We start from the raw sequence: 26,796 nt of genomic DNA, 5'->3' as shown, positions 1-26,796 counted from the left end.
TCAGTAAAAGCTTTCATTTCCTTCTCTCCCAAAACTATAGCATCCAGACCATCTTTGACCGTCAGCCTCACCAATGGCTTAGAGATGACTGAGAAATTTGGGATCCACTGGCGACAGTAACCCACCATTCCCAAAAACATCCTAACATCTCTCTGTGTTGTCGGGGGCATCATCTGTAGCCCTGCAGTTATTCTTTCCCTGGATAACTTCCTCAACCCTTTCTCAATCTTATGACCCAAATACTTCACCTCTTTCTGACAGTATTGCAATTTCTTGGGGGACACCTCGTGCCCATTCTTTCCCAAGTGATTCAGCAAGGCAATGGAATCATACTTGCAGTCGTCCCTTATTTTGGACGCAATCAGCAAATCATCAATGTACTGCACTAGAGTCGATTGAAAAGGCAGCTCCAATGACTCCAAGTCCTTCTTCAGTATCTGATTGAATATAGAAGGTGATTCCGAAAACCCTTGAGGAATTCAACACCAACTGTAGACCCTGTCCAGGAATTTAAAACAGAAGAGAAATTGGCTGCCCTCATGAAGAGGTACAGAAAAGAACGCTTCGGACAAATCAATTACTGTGAACCATTCCGCATGACATGGAATCTGAAACATAATCACAGTTGGATTTGGCACCACTGGGCAACATTTCACCACTATGTCATTGATCTTTCTCAAATCTTGGACAATCCGGACTTTCCCACAAGGCTTTCTCAGTCCCATTATTGGTGAATTACATGGACGGCTCAATACCTCTTTCAAGACTCCCTGTTTCACGAAGTCTGCAATTATCTGCGTTACCTGTATGAGGACATCTTGCGTCATATGGTACTGCAGTACCTGGGGAAACACCGCATTAGGCTTCACACTGACTTTGACTGGCTCTACTCCTTTTATCAGCCCTACTTCTTTCCCTGTCAAATCCCACACTTGTTCCTTTGCTGTCCCCTGCAAGTCTGCAGGAAGATCAGCCACTGTGAACATCGGAAAGAAGTTAATCAGAGGATATTCCTCATCTGTGGTCTCAATTTCAGGCTCTGAAACCTCTTCCTCCACTTCATCATCACTGTTTGTCTGAACCTCAATTCCCTCATTGGAATAAGTGATTGAACACCTCGTCTTGCACAATAAGTCTCTTCCCAATAGGGATACAGGACTGGAATCGCAAACCACAAATCTGCGCAATCCTTGGAAAGTGCCAAGCTCAACTTGAACCGGATCTGTAATCGGGTTAGTCAGGAGTTGGTTTGCTACTCCCACTACCTTAACTGTTTTTCCCGAAAGGGGCACGTTTGAAACCTCTGCACTTCTGACTGTAGAGCGTGTAGCTCCTGTGTCATCCAAGAATGAAACCTCGTGACCTATAACCTTCCCCTGGACATAGGGTCCTCTCTGATCTACCTCTAAGGATGCTGCAAGCCTGCACTCCTCTCCATCTGAACTCTCATCGGACCATTCATCGTTTATTCCATTCTCACCACGCAAAGGATACTGTTGCACTGTGTTATTCTGACTCATTCTTTGACCTGTGACCTGTTAAGGAAGCATCACCTGTTGCTGTTCCATTGGGATTATAGGCACTTGCATTTGCTGTCTAGGTACCATGGGGACCTGCTGTTGCATTGGTTGCATCTGCATTGTCTGCATATGTGGCATTTGCACCTGCTGCATGGATTGAAAACCCTGCATCTGATCACATTATTCTGAAAATTTGGATTTGGACCTCTCAGTCTTGGTCCTCTCACATTTTGAAATGAACTGATATCATTGCTTTGTTGAACAACACCATCCTGCACCATCATTGGGCACTCCTGCTTCCAGTGTCCAACGACCCCGCAAGCATGACACGGTAACAGCTTCTTCATTCCCTGTGCACCATACCTCCACGACCTCTACCTCTCACCTGCGCCTGAAACATCCCATTTCCTTGTGGCTGCTGTACCACTGGCTGCAGAAAACCTCCCTGCATCCCTGTCTGTGCTGCCTTAATTTGCATCACCATCACCTTCTCCTTCAACTTTCTCTGCTTCAACTCAATCTCGTCACTACAGTACTTCGCATACTGCAACACCTCATCACTCGGCTTTGCTTGCCAACAAATCAAATGATTCTTAATCATCTGGCCAATGTCAGGTCTCAACCCTTCTATGAACCTGAACACAAGGTGAATCATGTCCTTTGCCTCAATGACCTCTGTGCCACTGTAATGCTTGAACGCTTTCAACAACCTCTCATAATAGGCATGTATTGATTCCTTAGCTTCCTGTGCCGTTCGATCAATCCTTTGCCGATCAATATTCTTGGGCGAAACTCTCGTTTTCAGAAACTCAGTCACTTTATAATAATGCTTCATTACATCAGGAGACGGAGCACCTGTGCTCCTGTCCCTTGCTGGTTCCTCAGTCGGCCAATCTACGCTCCTTTTACACTCAATCCACAAATCAGCCGGAACTATGATCTCAAAAAGGGTATTCAGGTCTTCCCAAAGACACTTTGCAAGCTTCACAAACCTGTCCGTCTGTTAATACCACTCTATTGGTTTCTCCCTCAACCTGGGGAAATCATTCGTGAATGACAGAATATCACCTCTAGTCCAAGGTACATGGACAAGAACCCCTCCGGCAGTTTCTCTCATTGGTAACATCCTTACAGTGCTTGTATCCGGTAATGTTTTAGCTGACTGTTCTATGCAATCACTCTTCCTCTTATCTCTTTTCTTCGCCCATCTGCCTTCCCACTTCTCTAATGCTCCCCAAACTTGTGCACTTTGCAGTATCTCTTTGAGGTGCGCTTTCATCCCAGTAGACCTCATGTGTTCAAAATCTTTTGGCTCAAAATCTAATCTGTAACTTCTCTTCAGATGTTTGGTATTCTCTATGTCTATGCTGTACTTGTCTGCCAAATTTGCCAACCTCTGGTGCACCTTGCTCACTTCTCTAGTTATCTTTGGGCACAAGTACCTCAATTCTGCTTCCGTGTATGACTCTAGTCTGTTCACACCCATGTTCCCTTCAACGAGTTCACCTGCATCCATACCCAACCTCACATAGTTCAGGTATTCTTCTCCTTCCGCTCTCCCTGCTGCTACAGGAGCAGTCTGTGGAGTATTAAGCTTGTCTAACCAGTCTGTCAGCTGTTGTGCTGTTAAACCCTGCAATTAGATATTTCCAGCCTGCACTAAAGGTGTCTGTGGTACATTTGCACTCGAGATCTGCGGTGTCAGCAGTTTCGAACCTGACTGTCTCATAGCATCTGCAGGAGCCCCAATCGGACTGAAATCTAGCAAGGACCTGGATCCGTCAAATGTCAGTTCCACTGGAGTCATCCCTTGCGGGCTTCCTACGAACCCTCCTCTTGTCATGTTTTGTGTCATTACTCCTTGATCGCATTCACTAGGCTTCGCCTGCACATACAATGGTACTGGTGGACCAACCGTAATAGGCAAAGATATGGCATCTGGTGTCTGTCTGTTTCCCAAAACTTGTGGAAGACTAACTCATATATTCTGGCTCATCACTGGTGTCAGGTTTGACTGCACTCCTGTGAGTTAAGTGTATCTCGGAATCATTTGCGGCTGCACCTGGGGCAGTAAAGGTGGAGTTGGTTCAGTCTGAATCAACTTTGGCCTCAAATATACTGGGTCTGTCGGTACCATCATATTAGTGGTAGTCTCTAAAATGGGTACATCAAGGTAAAGCCTCTGAACCTGTGGCGGTTGCAACTGAGGTTGCATCACCTGTGTGGTGGGCACACCAAAACTGCTCTGCATCGGAACTGGTGTCGAGACAGGACTAACCTGTGTCAGACTCATTTTCACCTTCTCTTGTGTCAAACTTGTAGGACATGTACTAGTACTTGGTCTATTTTCGTCTATTGCATATGGCGGTGGACGATCATGCAGTAACTGATTAAGGAATTCTTCATCATCTGAGTCCTCGACCCCTATCGAGGACTTCTTAGCTTCTTTGTCTCTGGAAGGACTTTTGTCAGTCTTACGGGTAGCTTTCCCCCCTTTGTCTTCACCCTCTTGAGCTATCGCTGGAAACAGCTTAACTCCATCTATGGTCTCCTTCCTCCACATCCTCTGTAAACTATCCCATCTAGCCTCTGCTAGTGTCTTTTCCCCTCTCCTCATTCTCCTCTCAAATTTCTGTTGCTGTTGCTGTCTTGCCATTAGCTCCCAAATACCTAATGCCTCAAACTGTGCTGGTTTCGGAGGTGGCTTCAGATCATATAGCACCATCCGCAAATTTTCCAAAATCCTCAAACTGAACGTCCCATTTGCAGGAAACGCTAAACTCCCCTGTTTCTCCATCACTTTGCACCGTTGCTTTAGCCAAAGACATGGCGCGATACCCTTTTCCTCCATTGCAATATAAGCCGGTGTACCCTCTGGCGGCGTAACCTCCCCTACACTTGCGGTGATGGATACATCTCCCCTCAAAGCGCTTTTTAAAGCCTTGAAAAATTTCATCTTTTCGTCGTTTATTTTGTTCAAACTCAATTAGGAAGTGACTTTAATTCCCAGAATTCTCTTCGCCTACCTTCTCAGCCAATTGCCTCTCACGGACGGTTGCCAATCCGTGCGCGACCCTTCTCACTAACCAACTTATCCCAGCGCGGCTCCAATGACGTCACACTCTCACGTACTGCGGCTGACAAAGTCTTTGCGCTTGTCTTCCCACTCTCAATTCACGCAAAAACTAATGCAATATATTGCGAGCACCAACCAATATAAAACTCAAATTTGCCAGTTTACTACAGGAAGGGTAACACAATTGCTTCAGAACTTTACAGAGATTTCGCTTAGCCTCGGCCGCTACTTTCTCCTTCTCAGATCCCACACTCGCAAGCAAAATTTGACCCACAAATTCTACTCTCGACTTGTCAATGGATTATTGTTCTAGTGCAGTTTAGAACTCACCAAACCTCCATCGAAGTTTTCATTCACTCACTTTGACTCAAACTCGACTCGTAGACTTCACTATCGACCTATTAAACCGCACAAATTACAACATAAACCAAGTGTCTCATACACTTATCAATATACTCCAGAGTCTTAGACCACGCAGGGTCCGTACATCATCAACAACCACGTGGACAATTTTTTGAGCACAAAGCGCCACACTCACATGAAGTTCGCCGACTTCCCTACTCTCATACTGCGGAGTACGCCCACTCCTACTAAAACATCATCATTTGGCCTAAAATCCTCACAAACATCACAATTCACCTGCGATTTGCATAAGCTGTGCAGCGCAAAACCTACTTCATTCACACTATCACTAAAACGCCGAGAACATACTCAAACTCCCTTCAGCAAGCTCCGAGATTCCGGGAAAGTCATTTGGGACTTAGGGACACATCATCTCTGCAATTTGCATCAATGAAAAAGAAAAAAAAAACACAACAACCCAATTTTTCGGTACACCTTGCCTACCACAAAACCACTTCACCTTGTACCATCCGTACCAGAACCTAAAAGGACCAAACTCATCAATCGCTACCAAAACTGTTGACCCTTCGTACTGGGACCCCAAAGGGCCAAACCATCCTCTGCTACCAAAAACTGTTAGCACGTCAGAGCCTTAATAAGTAAATTTACAAGGAGACGCATTTAGGTCGATAAACCTTTGGACTGCGTTTGAAGACTTCCCAGTACAAAATATTTTCTTGGCATCATCAATCAACAGATCAATAAAACAATCAATAAGAACAATCAATAATCAATCAATAAAAATCAATAAACAAACACACCATGACCTTTCAGTCATGAATAACCACACCAGTTTAATTAAGTGTTAGGATATTTATTTCCCTATTTGTTACAGTCTAATATCATGTTTCTTAGTCTCAATAGCAATAAGCACATCAAAACCACTATTATTTGGCAATCAGAACACAACTTAATCAATGCATAGATTATGATCATTCAGGATTTTATGCACATCATTAATATGAATCAACTTAACAGTGTCTCATTAGTACATGAATCAACAAAGCAAGAACTCAGTCATTTGTCTATTTGCATCGGATATTAGTGAACACCTTAACTAACCTCGAATTAGCATCAGCATGTTGGGCTTCATGCAAAACATTTTAGTGAACACGAATTTAGAAAACATCTATACTAAGGTCTCTATCAAAAGAGCAGTTGGTACCTAGAAAGAAAAAGAAAATAGATAATTACAATTTGCATCAGATAGTTACCAATCCAACAGATCAGCAAGCAGCGTCAGTCTTCGTCCTCAGGACATCAGTTCATCAGCATCAGGCAAAGTAGGACGGGGCAAAGTCTCAAGGTAGCCTAGCTAAGAAACTGATTTCTTCGCTCAGAAGGAGGAGAAGATAATATCAAGCAAGATGGGTCGAGGATGGTTCTAAGGTGACAGGACAACTAAACTAAAGTATGGCAACTGGCAAAGTCTTTAGCAAAAGTCTCATGGCAAAACGGATATGGCAAAGTCTATGGCAGAATGTCCTGTTTTCTCCTTGGGTCTTGCAGTTAAATCAAAATTGTCTAACTATTCCCTAATTCCTCATTGGATAATATTTGGTGCATCCATATCGCTATCCAATCGCAAGGTAAGTCCCCTGCTAGAATTTTCCTCAATTTGCAGTTCTCATGTCACGGATTGGTCCAGGTTATTGACGTCTTCAACGGTTGGAATGTCAGGTAGCAAATGTTACACTTTGCGCTCCAGTCAGTGTCTTCATTGTCTTCGCCTAGGAAAGTTAACCTTGCACCTGTTATGAATGACACTGTTGTATTTAGCAAGAACATTGCCTTGAGCAAGTCAGTTCTCATGAGAAAGAATTTACTACGGCTACACACACATAACTTCTGAAAAAGTACAGCTTTGTGTCCTTCAGGAAAAACAGCACGCTACACATTAGAAAAAGCAACTGAAATATGAGGTCAGGCAGCTAGGCCCAAGCCCTTGCTAAATTAGTCCCATTTTAATTAATAAAGCAAACTCTTAACATATAACCTTAGGTATGATATACTAATACAAATTCAAACATTATTGCATAATATTTCATCATTAATAAGCCCTTTTCATTAGTCGTCGTGTACATTGGTAGCCACTCCCCGTGGGCACATTCTAAACGTGTGCATTATTTTCTATGTTAACACATTTCTATGCAGCTTTAGCACACATTATATTTCAAGCTTCGTATTAATATTGCTTTTAAAACTACACACTCCAACATGGTCTAGTCTCTACCTCTGTGTTCAGTAGCAACGGTCTGTTCCCCACTGCCAATGACACTATGCACTTCCCTGAAAGCCAAACATTTTATCCAAAGATAAGGGCACCCTGTGGGAGAAGATTTTGCACTTTTAAAGCTCACCCTTTGGAAATCGAGCGAACGTGTGCAAAATGACTTCACCAATTAGTTTTAGAAACCCTCACTTCAAAATGACAGCCAGTAAGAGAGTGACAGGTAAGGTGGCGATAACTTCTATTTTCACTTCTTTTCCTCTGGGAAAAATAAAGCATTCTTAAGCTGCAATAAAGCCAGTGTAATTACATGGCTGCACGCGCGCCAGAGAGGAGCGCACCGGGTCAGAGCAGTGCAAATTGCTTCCGTGGTGTGCGCGTGCGGGTGTTGTAGATGTGAGGGCCAGGGTGAAATCCTCCTTATGTGAAGAACACCTGAAGGTGTCGTGAGCGTTTATTTTGGTCTGTAGCTTCACTGAACAATATTCATGTAGCTGATTTTGGGTGAGGGGCAAGGACATATTTTTAATAATGGTTGTATCATGAAGTAAAACGAATCAGCGGGTGAGATGATTAACAAAAGATTGTTTTGTATAAAATGAAATTAAAAGCAGTGAAACGGATAAAATGGGAAAAAAACTACTTGCAATGGGCCTCGTGCACGACGGCTCAATATTTGCAGGTAAATTGCCTTGAGTGTAGAAAATTATTCAGTTTCCATATGATCAGGCCTACTGGAATTATGAGGTTCTGTGACTGTATGGTTTCCGCATAATTATGGATTCACTCCATTTGCCACATAGTCTATAATCTGTTGCATATTTTGCAAATTTCAACAAAAGAAAATGTTTCTAGCTCACACAGGCCAAAGATTAATATTAAAAACTTAAAAACATCTCACGTCTGGTAGTTGCAGTGGCAGATCAATCAATCAATCAGGGAATTTGTAAAGAGCAGTGAGGGTTTTAAGGCGCTGGGGGGGGGGCTGCTACTGGTCGAACAGATCCTTTGCAGAGGTTAACTGGTCACCTTATTTTGCTACTTGCTTCATGGGACCGGTAGTAAACTGGTGAACCTTTTGGCCAGACAGTATTAATGTGTGTTTACAATTATGAAATAATGCTGCTCGGAATGTGCTGCATTACGCCACATGATTTGCCTTTGGTTGAAGCATTATTTAGTCAACCATGTTGCATAATTTGGTCCTCCACTGTTGCATAATTCTATGGCCCTTTGTATGATTCACATGGAGCAAAAGTTAAGGTGTGCAAAATAGGGCGAACAAGTGATAAGATAAAAACACTTATCTGAAAAGCACTTTCGTGGAATGATGTTCATGTGAAGAGAAGTATTGGGAGAAGAATCGATCAGATCAAATCACACTTTTGTCAAAAAATAAATGTGAGCAAAGATTTCTGTTAAAAAAATAGAGTGATCTCTTATTTTAAATTCCCATTCTTCCAATAATACCCCGGGTTCTCCACTTCGATTTCTCTCACTCTTGCAAAGTAGAGGAAGGGCGATACATTCGTCCCGCTTTTGCCCCCGGTTTCTTCCTTTGACTATTTATTTTCAGGCTAAGCAAATGTTACGTCACAGAAAGTGAATATAAATGATGCTTTTGATTTTGAGAAGATCCGTCACTTTACCGTCACTTTTGGGACGGATAAAACCTCCTCCAAAGTTGTAATAACCCCCCAAGTGTTCTAAGGTCTGGAGCGAAGCGTTGTCACATGGGCAAATTATTATCGCAGAGGGCTCATATTGACAAGGTGGGAAGCATAAGTTGCAACGGATGGAAACCTAGTCTGAACCTGGTGAGAAGGACTCCTTCCCATGGGTTTCTAACAAAGGAAAGATAGCGTTCTGGGCCGAGAGTAGTATCTAAAATCATCAGAGCCCTGGCTGACTTACTGCCCAAGGCAGCGTTTTTTCTACTTACACTGAGCAGCGTTAATAGTAGTTCCTTCACGGTCGTTTTGTCAGCCCGTTTCAACACTTCAGGACTAAAAAATAATTCTGGGCACCCCACTGATAAAGCTAAAGATCTAATATAGTTAAGCCATGGGATCCTAAGGCCTACATCACAACTGATTAAAAGTTGCCATTTCCCCACTCCAGACACATATCCACAACATAGGGGCAATTTTTGCATAATCTTCCGCAAAGACCAGACCCAGCTCCTTATGCATAAACCAGCTTGAGCTAGCCGGTCCCACCTCTAATAGCTTTCTGCAAAAAGATTTTCTTCGCACTGAATAGACATCCAGTTAGAGTACCCCCAGATTCCAGTGCCATATAATAGTACAGGTAAACATTTAGGGGGTCATTACAACATTTGCGGTAAAAGCCACTTACCGCCGTGCAGAAGACCGCCAACACACCGCCGCAGCTGCGGAAATCCGCCACAGCTATTATGACCCACAGCACGGAATCCACCAAACTTCAGACACCCACACTAGTCCGCCACACCAAAGGTCAGTGATAAACTGGCGAAAACAAAACCTCCACCGTCACGCCAACAGAAATACGCCCACACTATCACAACACACGAATCCACGCGGCGGTTTTTCAACCGCGGTATTCCATTGGCGGTACACACCGCTGCGCTCAAAATACACACACTCTTACAAAACACAGCCACATTGGACAATTCGAAATACACACCCCTGATACACATACACACCCCACTCCCACACACCCAATACAATATAAAACACACACCCACATCACCCACAAACCCCTATGACAACAATTGAGAAAGAAGCACAGAGAGAGACACCACCATCAACAATGCTAGCATCCGCAGGCACACCAGACCATCACCCACATAACTTCCACGCACCTCACACAACACCCCACTACATATCAGCACACATATCACCACACACACCACCCCACACATCACCCACACCACCCCATGGCACGGCAAAGACACCCCAGGTTCTTGGAGGAGGAGCTCAGGGTCATGGTGGAGGAAATCGTCCGGGTAGAGCCACAGCTATTCGGATCACAGGTGCAGCACACCTCAATTGCAAGGAAGATGGAGCCATGGCGAAGAATAGTGGACAGGGTCAACGCAGTGGGACAGCACCCAAGAAATCAGGATGACATCAGGAAGAGGTGGAACGACCTACGGGGGAAGGTGCGTTCCGTGGTCTCAAGACACCACCTTGCGATTCAGCGGACTGGCGGCAGACTCCCACCTCCTCCCCCACAACTAACAACATGGGAGGAGCAGGTTTTGGCGATTCTGCATCCTGAGGGCCTCACAGAAGTAGATGGCGGAATGGACTCTGGTAAGTCAAATCTTAACTATTACATCCCCCACCCTACCTGCATGCCATCACATACCCCCACCCTCACCCTCACCCCCATCACTCCAATGCCTCACAAATGTCCCAACATCACAAACCACACATCTCAACACCAAGCCCTGCATGCAACACCAAAGCATGGACACCCATCACCAAAGCATGCCCACTGCACAAACCCATACACCCCCCTAAACCATCATCACACAAGGTCCCACACAGGAATGCAAGCACTGGGGTACACGGTCACCCACCCATTGCACACCATGCCACACACAGATGTAATAAACATCCTTTTATACCCCTGCAGGACCCCTACCCAACGTCACCGGACAGGAGGGTCCACACATGTCCACACCACCAACAGAACAGGCCCACAGTGATGACAGCAGCTCTGTCCAACTGGATCTAGATGACCAGCCCGGCCCATCAGGGACCTCGGGACAGTCGGTTCCCATCACACAGTCACAGGCCACTACAGACCTTCCCCCCTCTGGAAACACCAGCACAGCACCCACCCAGCGGGCCCATACCTCTGTCCCCAGGACACGTCAATCAGCAGTGTGTCCACCACTACAGGGAACCAGGCTAACCCACCACCCCAACAACAACAGGGACCTGGGGCAGTGGCAGTGGGCACACGGTCCAGGGGACAGAGGCCCAGGAACACAGGGGAACTGGGAGGGCTGATATGCGACAGGGGGAGGACAGGCCAAGGGAACCCACTCTCCACAAGGCCCTCTCCTCCATCATGGGAGCCTACCACCACTCCCAGGAGACGATGACAACGGTACTGGCCAAGTTTCAGGAGACCCTGCGCCTGCAGGAGGAACAGTATTTGGGCTTCAGGGAGGAACTCAGATCCATCAATTCCACCCTGGGCACCATCGTAGGGGTGCTGAAGGAAGTACTCAACACCAGGAGGGACACTGTGGCACAACAAGGGGCCCCTGACACTAGCATGGACGATGAACTGCCCACCACCTCCGCAGGTGCTAGTGGACAGGAGGCACCGCCACAGGACCACCACACCAGCACCCCACCCCCTACAGAGAGAGAACCACCCCGCAAAAGGTCCCTGAGATCCAGGACAAAGACAGAGAACGATGCCAAGACCCCCACCAAGAAATGAGACTACCCTGAATGTCATCCTTCTGTCCCACTTTGTCACCCTGTCCATCCTTAAACTGCCCCAGCTCCACTTCCTATGCCCATTTGGGCAATGCACCTGTGAGACTAATAGACTGGACTCTGCCATGGACATTCCTCCACCATCACCCCTCACCATTTTGCAACCCCCTCCAATATTTTGCACTTAAATAAACACCCTTGAAGCACAAAACAATCTGGAGTCAGTCTGTGATTTCGGAATAGTGTATTAGCAATTACTGTGGCAAAAAGCTCTTTCAATTGTAATGTCAACATACCTATGCCACACAGCTCTAGTCCATGAGGAATCAAAGCAGATGTCACACAGTGGGACCCACATCTGTGAAATCGTAAGGGAAAGTGACAACTCAGTGACCATACACTGGGTGAAAACGACAGACAGTAGAGAGGTAGTAGTGTTAAAGTACATGTAGTAGGCAGGTTTGTATTCTTACCTGTGTCTCACTGGAAATATTGCAGGATCACCGAGTCCCTGTTGTCCATGTCCTCTTCTTCCTCGTCTTGACTGTCCACAGGCTCCACAGCTGCAAAAACACCGCCATCTGGACCATCCTCCTGCAGAAAAGGCACCTGTCGTCGCAAAGCTAAGTTGTGAAGCATACAGCAGGCCACGATGATCTGGCACACCTTCTTTGGTGAGTAGAATAGGGATCCACCTGTCATATGGAGGCACCTGAACCTGGCCTTCAGGAGGCCGAAGGTCCACTCGATTATCCGCCGTGTTCGCCCATGGGCCTCATTGTAGCGTTCCTCTGCCCTTGTCTTGGGATTCCTCACTGGGGTCAGTAGCCATGACGGGTTGAGGTAACCAGAGTCACCTGCAAATGGCGAGGGACAACTGTTAGACACACACTAACCTGTAGGGATAACCCCAGACCCAGACAACCATTCCCACTGTCTTGCTTCCAGGTGCTCACCTAATAGCCACACACGGTGCCTCTGGAGTTGACCCATCACATAAGGGATGCTGCTATTCCGCAGGATGTAGGCGTCATGCACTGAGACAGGGAACTTGGCATTCACATGGGAGATGTACTGGTCTGCCAAACTTACCATCTGCACATTCATCGAATGATAACTCTTCCGGTTTCTGTACACCTGTTCAGTCCTGCTGGGGGGGCCAAAGCCACATGGGTCCCATCAATGGCACCTATGATGTTGGGGATATGTCCCAGGGCATAGAAATCACCTTTCACTGTAGGCAAATCCTCCACCTGAGGGAAAACGATGTAGCTCCGCATGTGTTTCAGTAGGGCAGACAACACTCTGGACAACACCGTGGAAAACATAGGCTGGGACATCCCTGATGCTATGGCCACTGTTGTCTGAAATGACCCACTTGCAAGGAAATGGAGCACTGACAGCACCTGCACTTGAGGGGGGATTCCTGTGGGATAGCGGATAGCTGACATCAGGTCTGGCTCCAGCTGGGTACACAGTTCCTGGATTGTGGCACGGTCAAGCCTGTATGTGATGATCACATGTCTTTCCTCCGTTGTCGACAGGTCCACCAGCGGTCTGTACACCGGAGGATGCCGCCATCTCCTCACATGTCCCAGCGGACAGTGCCTATGAAGGACAACAGCGAGCACAGAGTCAAACAACTCAGAGGTACGTACCCACAGATTACACAGAACACGAATCCTAATCCGAAAAGTGGCCTGTATGTGTGTTGAGTCTAGGCCTAGGTATGTGTGACGCAGTTAAAAATGAAGCCATGAAGGCCCCTGAAATGGCGGCTGCCTGACCTCTAAAGTGGGACAATGGGATGTGAGGTAACTGCGCTGGCGTTGTACACCGTCACGGTAGGCGGTCGAAGACCGCGGCGCAATGCTGCATTGGTTAACATTGGACCCTATGGGTCCCAGGAGCCAATGACGATGTACGCCGGCGGTGACGGCACGCACCGCCGCGGACGTGACCGCCATTTTCTATCTGTTCAATCACTCGATACCTGATCTTCGACAGGAGAGGACCTACACTGCAAGTGCTGCTGTGACCTCGGTCTGGAAGAGACAATGGCTCGAGTGTCTGGGGAAAGGGCCCCTGCCTTCACATCGGAGGAGTTGGAGAAACTCGTGGACGGGGTCCTCCCCCAGTACACGCTACTTTACGGTCCTCCAGACAAACAGGTAAGTACACTGGGAGCATGCTGTATGCGCTATGCCTGTGTGGAGTGGGGTGGATGTAAGAAGGGGGGGGGAGATTGCGGCGTGCATGAAACGACGGTGAGTGCATGTGCCACATGGCAAGGGTAGGGATGTGGGCCAATGACTGTGACGGTGCAGTTGGTAATAACTTTTCTTTTCCCCATGTACAATTCATGTAGGTCAGCGCCCACCAGAAAAAAGATATTTGGCGTGCCATCGCCAAGGACGTCCGTACCCTGGGGGTCTACCACAGACGGAGCACCCACTGCCGGAAAAGATGGGAGGACATTCGCCGCTGGAGCAAGAAGACGGCGGAGGCTCAGCTGGGGAGGGCCTCCCAACGTGGGAGGGGTGCCCGTCGCACCATGACCCCCCTGATGTTCAGGATCCTGGCGGTGGCATACCCGGAGTTGGATGGGCGCTTGAGGGCATCACAGCAGCCACAAGGTGGTGAGTACACTCTCATCCTGCTGATTTTGCACGCAGTGGAGGTGTATGGGTGGGGGAGGTGGGCTGTGGGTTTCCCTAGGCCAGGGCGAGTTTAGTAGGCAAGGTCCCTCCGTAAGGCAGGCCATGTGGCACCCCACCCCACCTCTGTAGAGTGCCAAGTACACCTAGTCATGCCCCTGTGTCATCCATGTGTGCAGATGTCGTCCATAGCCTAGTAGGCCATTTCTCAGGGATTGAACAGTGGAGCCCAAGAGCGCGGCGTAGTGCAGGGGGCTTCTGTGTCTGTCGTGTCCGCCAACGGTAGCGGTAATGCATGCACTGAACATGTCTTTCTTCTGTCATCCCCCCCTTTTTGTGGTCTCCCTGTTCTTGTGTGCATTAGCATCATCAGGAGGAGGAGCAGTGGCACCGGAGCACGAGGGAGCTGCATCCCACATGGCCCTGGAGGGCGACACTACGGAGTCTAAATTCACCAGTGGAACGGAGGGCGAGGGGAGCTCCACGGCAGGGACAGGAGCTGAGACCAGCGACACGGACTCGTCCTCTTATGGGAGCTCCCTTGTGGTGGCGGCAACATCTGGGCCACCCGCATCTACAGGTACAGCCGCCACCCCCCCTACCAGCACCGCCCTCCCAGCAGCCCCTCAGCCTTTGCCCTGTGCCCGCTCACCCAGGAGGGTGGGCATCACCTTCGCCCCAGGCACCTCAGCCCCTGCCCCAGTCACCCCTGCTGCCCTCAGTGAGGAGGCCATTGAGCTCCTCAGGTCCCTCACTGTTGGGTAGTCTACCATTTTGAATGCCATCCAGGGTGTTGAAAGGCAGTTGCAACAAACCAATGCATTCCTGGAGGGCATTCATTCTGGTCAGACGGCCCTTCAGCAAGCTTTTCAGACTCTGGCTTCAGCACTGATGGCAGACATTGTCCCTGTCTCTAGCCTCCCCCTCCAACTTCCTCCACCCAGACCCAATCCCCTGTACCCCAGCCTATCCCAAGCACACCTTCAGACCAGCATGCACACACGTCAACACACAAGGGAAGCTCAGGCAAACATAAGCACCACACATCCCACAGGCACTCACGCAAGCATCACACACATGCAGACACACCAACATCCACTGCCTCCACTGTGTCCCCCTCCTCGTCTCCCTCCTCCCTCTCAGTCTCGTCTACACTCACACCTGCATGCACTACATCTACAGCCACTACTGCCATCACCAGCACACCCACCACCACACCCCGCTCACGTGCAGTCACCACCCCCACTGCCATTCACATGTCCCCTGTGTCCTCTCCCAGTGTGTCTGTGACGCCACCTCCCAAGATACACAAACGCAGGCACACCCCCACCCAACAGGCATCCACCTCACGATACCCTCCAGCGCATGCACCTTCACCCAAAGTCACCAAATGAACACCTCCTACAACCACAACCTCTTCCTCCACTCCCAAACCCCCTCCAGCTACCTGTCCCAGTGTCTCCCAAAAACTTTTCTTGTCCATCCTTGACCTCTTTCCCACACCTCCCCCACCCTGTCCTTGTCCTAGGGCCCGACTCTCCAGGTCCCAACCTAGCACCTCAGCCACATCACCTCGAAGACCAGTGGTGCCTATAGTCACCGGAATCTGGAGTGCACCAGCCACCAGGGCAGCCAGTGTGGCACGGAGCCACAGCACGGACAGTCCCTCACCTGTCAAGCATCAAAAGTTGGCCAGTGCCCGGCGGGAGAGGGGGAAGACTCCAGCCACCAAAGCCGCTCCCAGGGGTACAGGTGGGAGTGTGGAGTCAGCTGCAACACCTTCCAAGGTGTGGAAGGGCCACAAGAAACCCAGAAACTCTGGGAAGAGCACCACGGCGGAGGAGACCGCCATCATCCCCGCTGCCCAGGAGGCCACCGCCATCATCCCCGCTGGCCAGGAGGCCACCGCCATCATCCCCGCTGGCCAGGAGGCCACCGCCAGCACCTGCCCTGCTGCCCAGGAGGCCACTGCCAGCACAAGCCCCGCTGGGCTATAGAGGACCGCCAGCACAAGCCCCGCTGGGCTAGAAAGGACCGCCAGCACAAGCCCCGCTGGGACAGAGAGGACCGCCAGCACAAGCCCCGCTGGGACAGAGAGGACCACCAGCAGCTGAGTCACTGCAAAGGAGGCCGCTACAAGCACCGCTGAACAGGGCACCGCCGCCTCAAGCACCGCTGGCCCATGAGTGCCAAGGGCACTGACGCTACTGAGTCCGTCACGAGCAGGATGAAGCACTCTGGGCACAGAACCCCCTCCAGAACCAGTGGATATTCCCATCCACTACCTCTGTCCTTAGCAGGATGAAGCACTCTGGGTACCATGCCCCCTCCAGAACCAGTGGAGAAAGGCATCCACTACCTCTGTCCTTAGCAGGATGAAGCACTCTAGGCACCATGCCCCCTCCAGAACCAGTGGAGACTGCCATCCACTACCTCTGTCCTTAGCAGGATGAAGCACTCTGGGCACCATGCCCTCTCCAGAACCAGTGGAGAAAGGCATTCACTACCTCTGTCCTTAGCAGGATGAATCACTCTAGGCACCATGCCCCCTCCAGAACCAGTGGAGACTGTCATCCACTACCTCTGTTCTTTAGCAGGATGAAGCACTCTGGGCACCATGCCCCCTCCAGAACCAGTGAAGAGATACATCCACTACCTCTGTCCTTAGCAGGATGAAGCACTCTGGGCACCATGACCCCTCCTCCCACCAGTGGAGACTGTCATCCACTTGAGAGACTGTGGCTTTGCACTCCCCAGAATTGCACAGTGGGCAAACCACCCACTGTAGAGACTTGAGAGACTGTGGCTTTGCACTCCCCGGAATTGCACAGTGGGCAACCCACCCACTGTAGAGACTTGAGAGACTGTGGCTTTGCACTCCCCAGGATTTAACAGTGGGCAAACCACCCACTGTATAGACTTGAGAGACTGTGGCTTTGCACTCTCCAGGATGGAACAGAGGGGCAACCCACCCACTGTATAGACTTGAGAGACTGTGGCTTTGCACTCCCCAGGATTGAACAGTGGGCATCCCACCCACTGTAAAGACTTGAGAGACTGTGGCTTTGCACTCCCCAGGACGGAACAGTGGGCATGTGGCCCCCTCGTGGATTTGGCGTTGTGCACTCAACCGGCTGAGGTGCCCCCCCTTGGCCTCCCCCTGAGGTGCCTGTTTTCTTGCTCTCTGATGCCCCTGCAGTGTTCTCTCCGTCATGGTCGGGGATCTTGTGTGGGCCTCGCCCATACCGTGTGGGCCCAGTGTTCCACAGACTTCATTGGAGCACTACCTGGACTACTAAGATTGGTGTATATTTTGTTTATGGTGTATATATATATTTTAGCTTACTTGATTTTAATATATTACAATGGTTACACTCATTTCCTTTTGTCTTTGCATTCTTCCGGGGTGGTTGGGGGGTGTAACTATAATGTATAAATATGTATTAGTGGGTGTGTTGTAGTGGGTGAGGGTGGGGGTGTTGCGTGTGTGTGTCCCTGTTTTTTCCCTCCCCCCTCCCCTGTGTCGTAGGTGCAGTACTCCCCGTTGTCTTCGCTGTCGGCGTTCGTGTTCCTGGTAGAGGAGCAAGAAGATGAGGGCTAGCAGGATGTGCATCTCTGGTTCCATGGCGTCCGGATTCCTCGTGGGGTGTGTAGAGGTGAGCGTTTTCCCTTCGAAGTCCTGTTTCTGCTGTGTTTTTGTCCGCGGGGAATCCGCCCCGGAAAAGGTGGCGGATTGGTAGGTTGTGATACTGTGGGCGGTACTTTGTCTTCCGCCTGTCTGTTGGCAGTGACCGCCAAGCTGTTTGTCTGTACCGCCGTGGCGGTCGGAGTGTTAAAGTGGCTGTCTTTGTTGGCGGTTTCCGCCATGGTCGTAATTCCATTTTTGTTACCGCCGGCCTGTTGGCGGTCTTACCGCCACTTTAACACCGTCCGCCAGGGTTGTAATGACCACCTTAATCTTGTAGATCTGCAGCAGTGGTAAAACAGGCTTGCTCCCAACTAAACTAGAAAATCTAAAGAGCGCCCCACATGACTGGTCAAAGCGCAGACATCGATTTGCGAGACATTTGGTCCACGTACAGTGCTCATCAAAGGTGACATCCAGATATGAGAAGAAGGTTACCCTTGTTACCACCTAATCCTTCATTAAGATCAGTCTGAGTTTTGGGTTCCACTTCCCACAAACCATAAAATGTGTCTTAGAAGTGTTAACATCCAGTTGCAGGCCACCCATAAAATCAACAAACAGATCCACCAGAACTTTAAGACCATTCAGTGTGCGAGAAAGGATGACAGCGTCATCTGCATATAATAAAAAGGGGACAGGAATATTTTTGACTTAAAAAAAAATCTTTGCCATGGGTAACTAGATGTGAATTCAGGCCATTGATATATAATAGAAATAGGATTGGCACCATGACACACCCCTGCCTGACTCCCCTTGCTAGTTTAAAGACATCAGAACATTCCCCTGCCTTTCCAAATCTAACTGAAGCATTAACATCTTGGTGAAGCACCCGAAGGAAATTTACCAAAAGTTGGGGCAGCCCAAGACCTTCCAGGATTGACCATAGCTTTGAACAAACAACCCTATCGAAGTCACAGCTCAGGTCCATAAAGGCCAGGTAGACAGCGCCCTTCTTTGCCACCACATATTTACCCACCAATAGATTAAGATCAAGGTACTGTTCCATTGTCCCTATGCCCTCTCTAAAACCATATTGGGCCGGGCAGATAATATTATTTGCTTGGATCCATTCTTCAATGCGAAGGAGGACAATACGTCCCACTATCTTAACCGTGGAATCCAGCAGGGAGATGGGGCGGTAACACGATGGGTCCTGACTACACCCTTTTTTTTAAAACAGCACTATTACTGCTGACTTCCATGAGCTAGGAATACCGGTTTGTGATGCAGCGTTAAGAACATTTGTCAATAGCGGAGCCCACAGGGCAGCGTTACCCTTATATAAGTCCATAAGGACACGATCCAGGCCGGGGGCTTTATTGGAAGGACTTCCTATGATGGCAACCTGAACTTCCTCCAATTTAAAGTTTAAGCACACCGGAAAGGGAACATCTACGTCCACCTCCACCAATTGATCTACACTATCCAGTGAGTAGATCCTCTCGAAGTGGCCAACCTGTTTTTGGGCAGGTATGGTGGTCGCTACACTGTCAGGGGAAGCTTGATAAGCAGGCTTCCCATTCACTATACACCAGAAGGACCTCACATCCCGAGCTTGCAAGCACCCACTAACTGCTCCCACCTTTCTTCTTTGAAACATTGCTTCCTGAATTTTATTGCCTCCTTGTAAGCAGGCGTAGCTTCGCTGACAGAGTGGGGGTTCCTTGGGTGGTCCTTAAGGACTTTGTGGAGGCGTTTACTGGCAATACGGCAATTCTTATCAAACCATCCATCTTTATCGTCTTAACGGTCCTTGAAGATCCAACATAATGGATCTGAGGCTCCTATTCAGAGACTGAAAATCAGCCAGAATAGCCACTGGTGGGGCCTCAAATAGTAAGAGGGAGCCAGAAAACACATTACTGCATTTCTTAACAACCTCCACCAATAGGATGGGGATCAAAACTTTCCACCAGCTAAGCCTCCTACCCTGGCCTTTTGGAATCAGCCCAAACACACCTGGAGTCAAGTTCACAGTCCCAATAGTGGGAGTAACCATTCTAGCTTCAATGGCATTATGGTCACTAAACAGTTGGTCGTGGACAGCCCCTTGGTAAAACACTCAGCAAAACTATTAGAAATAAAAATATAATCAATTATAGCCCCTTTTCCCCACCCAACAAAAGTGGGTTTGAGTAAGTCACAGCTTGCCACTCTCTCCAGCATATTACAGAGTCACGCATTTCTCACTTCAGTCACCAGCAGCTTGCCTCTAGGATCCGGGGGGTTCTGCAGGCGATACCCATTCTTCTATAAGGAGGGGAGTGACGGCCAGAGGGGCCATTCCTATCTTGGCATTAAAGTCTCCCGCTAAAAGGACATTAAAACAACCCAACCTACGGGCCACCCTCTGTTCCAAGATCAGAAGCACTCAGAATATAGACCTGATCTGACACCTGTAGGAGGCTGGCCTGGTTTGTAGTGGGTACCAAGGGGTACTTACACTCTGTACCAGGTCCAGTTATCCCTTATTAGTGTAGAAGAGGTGTTTCTAGCAGCTAAGGCTGATAGAAGGTAGCTATAGCAGAGCAGCTTAGGCTGAACTGGGAGACATGCAAAGCTCCTACTATACCACTGGTGTCACTTGCACAATATCATAAGAAAACACAATACACAGATATACTAAAAATAAAGGTACTTTATTTTTATGACAATATGCCAAAAGTATCTCAGTGAGTACCCTCAGTATGAGGATGCCAAATATACACAAGATATATGTACACAATACCAAAAATATGCAGTAATAGCAAAAGGAAGTAATGCAAGCAGTGTAAAATTACAATGTATTGCAATAGGAGCACATAGGTATAGGGGCAACACAAACCATATACTTCAAAAGTGGAATGCGAATAACGTATGGACCCCACACCTATGTGAGCTCGTAGAGGGTCATTGGGACTGTAAGAAAACAGTGAGGGTTAGAAAAATAGCCCACCCCAAGACCCTAAAAAGTAGGTGTAAAGTGCACCTATATTCCCCAGAGAGCACAGAAGTCGTGATAGGGGAATTCTGCAAGAAAGAACAACACCAGCAATGCAACCAAAGTGGATTTCTGGACGAGAGTACCTGTGGAACAAGGGGACCAAGTCCAAGAGTCGCGACAAAGTCGAGATTGGGCAGATGCCCAAGAAATGCCAGCTGAGGGTGCAAAGAAGCTGCCACCGGATGGTAGAAGCTGTGGATTCTGCAAGAACGAAGAGGGCTAGAAACTTCGCCTTTGGAGGATGGATGTCCCACGTCGTGAAGAAGCTTGCAGAGGTGTTCCCACGCAGAAAGACCGCAAACAAGCCTTGCTAGCTGCAAGGGTCGCGGTTAGGGTTTTTGGATGCTGCTGTGGCCCAGGAGGGACCAGGATGTCGCCAATTGCGTGATGAGACAGAGGGGGTGCCCAGCAAGCCAGGGAGCCCACACAGAAGCAGGCAGCACCCGCAGAAGTGCCGGAACAGGCACTACGAAGAAGAGTGAACCGGAGCTCACCCGAAGTCACAAAAGGAGATCCCACGACGCCGGAGGACAACTCAGGAGGTTGTGCACTGCAGGTTAGAGTGTCGGGGACCCAGGCTTGGCTGTGCACAAAGGAAATCCTGGAAGAGTGCACAGGAGCCGGAACAGCTGCAAATCACGCAGTACCCAGCAATGCAGTCTAGTGTGGGGAGGCAAGGACTTACTTCCACCAAACTTGGACTGAAGAGTCACTGGACTGTGGGAGTCACTTGGACAGAGTTGCTGAGTTCCAGGGACCACGCTCGTCATGCTGAGAGGGGACCCAGAGGACCGGTGATGCAGTCTTTTGTTGCCTGCGGTTGCAGGGGGAAGATTCTGTCGACCCACGGGAGATTTCTTTGGAGCTAGTGCAGAGAGGAGGCAGACTACCCCCACAGCATGCACCACCAGGAAAACAGTCGAGAGGGCGGCAGGATCAGCGATACAAGGTTGCAGTAGTCGTCTTTGCTACTTTGTTGCGGTTTTGCAGGCGTCCGGAGCAGTCAGCGGTCGGTTCCTTGTCAGAAGGTGAAGAGAGAGATGCAGAGGAACTCTGATGAGCTCTTGCATTCGTTATCTAAAGAATTCCCCAAAGCAGAGACATGTTACATGGCCATGTGTGGAGTTACCATTGTGACGCTGTACATAGGTAGTGACCTATGTGCAGTGCTCGCGTGTAATGGTGTCCCCGCACTCACAAAGTCCGGGGAACTTGCCCTGAACAATGTGGGGGCACCTTGGCTAGTGCCAGGGTGCTCACACACTAAGTAACTTAGCACCCAACCTTTACCAGGTAAAGGTTAGACATAAAGGTGACTTATAAGTTACTTAAGTGCAGTGGTAAATGGCTGTGAAATAACGTGGACGTTATTTTACTCAGGCTGCAGTGGCAGGCCTGTATAAGAATTGTCAGAGCTCCCTATGGGTGGCAAAAGAAATGCTGCAGCCCATAGGGATCTCCTGGAACCCCAATACCCTGGGTACCTCAGTACCATATACTAGGGAATTATAAGGGTGTTCCAGTATGCCAATATGAATTGGTAAAATTGGTCACTAGCCTGTTAGTGACAATTTGTAAAGAGAGAGCATAACCACTGAGGTTCTGGTTAGCAGAGCCTCAGTGAGATAGTTAGGCATCACACAGGGAACACATACATATAGGCCACAAACTTATGAGCACTGGGGTCCTGGCTAGCAGGGTCCCAGTGACACATACCAAACATACTGTAAACATAGGGTTTTCACTATGAGCACTGGGCCCTGGCTAGCAGGATCCCAGTGAGACAGTGAAAACACCCTGACATATACTCACAAACAGGCCAAAAGTGGGGGTAACAAGGCTAGAAAGAGGCTACTTTCTCACAACACCCCAAGTAACAAACTGAGTTAAAAATTAACAACAAAGAAATGAAACTTTTCAGAAACCACAACCCAAGATATCTGTATACCACTGTGCCTAAGAGGGATTGGAACAACTCGCAACTGTGCAGGAATACTAGAGCCAAACCACCACTAGCTCTTGACCCTTGTGAAGGAGTTGCTAATACAACGTGGGTCTCAAAACCCTCTACAGAAAACATCTCCTGTGCCCATTTTTATTGAAGTTATATGATGTCATACTGGGAAATGAATGTAATCCACTGAGGGTCGGAGCTTTTGTTCCCCATACCCGCACAGTTCCATGAAAGGAAACTTAGGCTGTTATCATGAACACGGCGGGAAAGACCGCCAACCGCTGTGGCGGCAGTGAACAGAACCCCGCCGTTGGCGGTGAATGGAAACCCGCCATATAATGAATGAAAATCCCAACCCCGCCAAAAATCAACAAACCACCACTCCCCGCCATGACTCTGTCGGCGGGAATCCTGGACCTCCCCACCCCGCCACCGCCAAGCACACCCACATCCCGCCCTCCAAATAATGATGCACAAATCACCTCGGCGGACAGTGGAGGCCAGACGACCATTGGCGGCTGCGACCGCCACGGGCGGCAAGTGGACTCAACAGCAAGAAGTGCACACATTGGATAGGCGTATGACCCACACACCTGACACACACCCAGAACCCCATAAAACAACCCCAGACACACCCCACAATCCCTTGCAACGAAAGCAGGACAAGAAGACGGAGAGCACCAGAGTCAGACAGCGAATGCCATCATACAGGACATGCACACCGACCCACAGAAGAGCACCCTTACCTCGTTCCCAGCCCCGAAACCATTCCCCACACTCACCATTTCCCCCCCAAACATCCACGCTTCACTGAAAGGGAGTTAAGGACCATGGTGGACGAGATCTTGAAGGTGGAGCCACAAATATTCGGGGCGGAGGTGCAGCACACACCCATCGCAAGGAAAATGGAGCTGTGGCAGACCATTGTGAACAGGGTCAATGCAGTGGGACACCATCCACGCACCAGGGACAACATCCGGAAGAGATGGAACGACCTGTGGGGGAAGGTCCGGGGCATGGCATCAAGGCACCACATCGCAGTGCAGAAGACTGGGGGAGGACCGCCACCAACACCACCCGACTACACTGACTGGGAGGAAAAGGTACTGGCCATCCTGCACCCAGAGGGACTCACTGGACTCACTGGAGGAATGGACTCGGGTAAGTGATCTACAATTACCCCATATCCACCACACCTGTAATGCATGCACCACCCCACCCCACCCACACTCACCAGGACCTACACCCCACCCAGGCATCAGCCACTACATCCACCCCCCTGCATGACCACAATCCCACTAACAGGCCCACATCCCTCCCGCTGTGCACAGTCACCCACCCCTGCACGTACTAACAATGGAATGACACCCCCCGCCACAATGCAACCCCACACTGGCGCAAAATGCAATGTCAACCTTACAAAGGCACCCTGGAAGGCCACTGAAAGTAACACCAGCACAAAATAGCCCAGTCCTGTTCACCTCAAACGTTCCTGCAGATGTAACACACATGTCTATGTCCCCCAACAGTCACCACCACCCATGCAACCCCAAAGGAGGGGACAAAGGAGTGCCAGTGCCCCCCAGGGAGACAGAGGCACCTCACAGGACACTGGTGAAGGATTCCTGGACACTGATGAGCAGGCAGGCCCCTCACACAGTCCTGGACTCTCACCATGCAGCAGCCCCACCCAGGAAACCACTGTCACCCCTACCACCCAGTCAAAACCAGCAGCCCAGGGTAGGCGTCCCCACACCAGTGTACCCAGGGCACAGACTGGTGGAACACAGGTACAGAGGCCACAGTCTCCCACTCCCAAAATGCAGGAAGGCGAGGGTCACAGTACAAGTGGTACTGCCAGACCTGTGCAGGGGATACAGGCACAGGGGGCTAGGGCAAGTGCAAGGGTCGCAGTGGGCTAGGGGGGAGGCCACAGGATGGATGCAGCAGCCCAGGATGTGATATCAGAGGTATTGTGGCCTACCAACATACCCATGACAGGTTGGCACAGATTGTGTCCACCCTGGAGCACAGTCAGAGGATGCAGCAGGAACACCACCAACAGGCCATGGAGCACTGGAAAGAGCACATTGCCACAATGGCCACCATAGCAGGAGCACTGCTGCAGCTGGTCAAAAACCAGTCTGACACCCACCCCGGATAAGAGGCTCCCACAACAGCACCGGACAACCAGCAACAGATGACCCCAATAGCAGAAACATCCCAGGAACTACCCTCACAGGAAACACAAGGGTCTACCATGTCATCCCATGAAGCTCAACAGCAGGCGCCCAAACGGACCCTCAGGTAAAGATATGGCACTGGAACCCCAGCTAAGAACAAGGCCCCCTCCAAAAATTAACTGTAAAACAAATGCAAAGCAACCATCCCACCCAATCACCAACCACACATTGCTAAGAGGCAATATGAAGTACAGTTAGACAAGATGGACCCATCAATACTACCAACAAGGCTGCCACTGTGTTGGTCTTGAGGACCCCCCACCCTTACGACTTCCCATCACTGTAAATTGCACAATTCACTCACTTCAACCAATAAAACACTTTTCTCACCTGTAACACTGTCGCCTGTGTTAAATTGTGAACCAAGTGGAGTATGGATGCAACTGGCAGAAAACAACTTTATTGCCAAATCTGTGCATGATGGGAGTCCTGTGTGCCCAAATGGTGGCAAGGAGGAAATGTGTATATTTTCAGTCAGTACCATGCAGAAGTGGGCCATGTTTCGCCTATCATTACCAACCCCCCCTATATGACAGAGCACACTGACAGTATTATTCACTAACCCCAATGACAGGGCTAAGTCCCACACAGTTACTGGAAGTAGAGTTGTATCAGTTGGTTCCTGGTATTGACATCTTTCCCTTTCTCATCATCACCATCACTCTCCTCACCTCTCTGAGGTAGCTCATCAGGACCTATAGCACCCTCCACCTCCAAGAGGGGGATAGAATGTCTCACTGCCACGTTGTGCAGCATGCAGCAGGTCACCACTATTCTACACACCTTATCAGGCCCATAGGCCAAGGAACCCCCAGAGATATGTAGACACCGGAATCTAGCCTTCAGGAGACCTATAGTTCGCTCTATTATCCTCCTAGTACATACATGGGCCTCATTGTAATTCCTCTCTGCATCTGTCCTAGGATTCCTCACTGGTGTCAGGAGCCAAAGCAAGTTTGGATGGCCAGAATCACCTAGAAAATGGTGCAATACAGACTCGTCATTGGTATGACCCTTAGTCAGACAGGCTGGTTTTCTGCAATGTGTCAGTTACTGACAGGCACACTTACCTATGATCCACCCTCTGTCCTCTTGTAGTTGTTCCATCTTCTGTGGCACATTACTGTTCCTCAACACAAAGGAATCATGGACTGAACCTGGAAATATGACATTCACATGTGAAATATACTGGTCTGCAGTACATACCAATTGGATGTTCATGGAGTGAAAGTTATTTCTGTTCCTGTACACCTGTTCACTCACTCTTGGGGGGACAGCTATGTGGGTACCATCTATAGCACCTATGACATGGGGTATATTGGCAAAGGCATAGAATTCTGACTTGATGGCAGGTAGGTCAGTACTTTGGGGAATCCTCACATACGACTGCAGATGTCAGACAAATGCATTCAGAAATCTTGTCAGTACCAGGCTGAACATTGGTTGTGAAAAACCAGCACCCATGCCCACTGTCACTTGAAATGAGCCCGTGGCCAGGAAATGGAGTGCGGAGAGCACCTGCACTTCAGTTGGAATGGCATGCTGATTACGATTTCCCGGAGTTAGTGCAGGATCCAGTAATGCACAAAGATCCTGAA

This window comes from Pleurodeles waltl, chromosome 2_1 (genome assembly GCF_031143425.1).
Source record: "Pleurodeles waltl isolate 20211129_DDA chromosome 2_1, aPleWal1.hap1.20221129, whole genome shotgun sequence".
Classification (NCBI taxonomy): domain Eukaryota; kingdom Metazoa; phylum Chordata; class Amphibia; order Caudata; family Salamandridae; genus Pleurodeles; species Pleurodeles waltl.
This window is presented reverse-complemented; position numbering follows the sequence as displayed.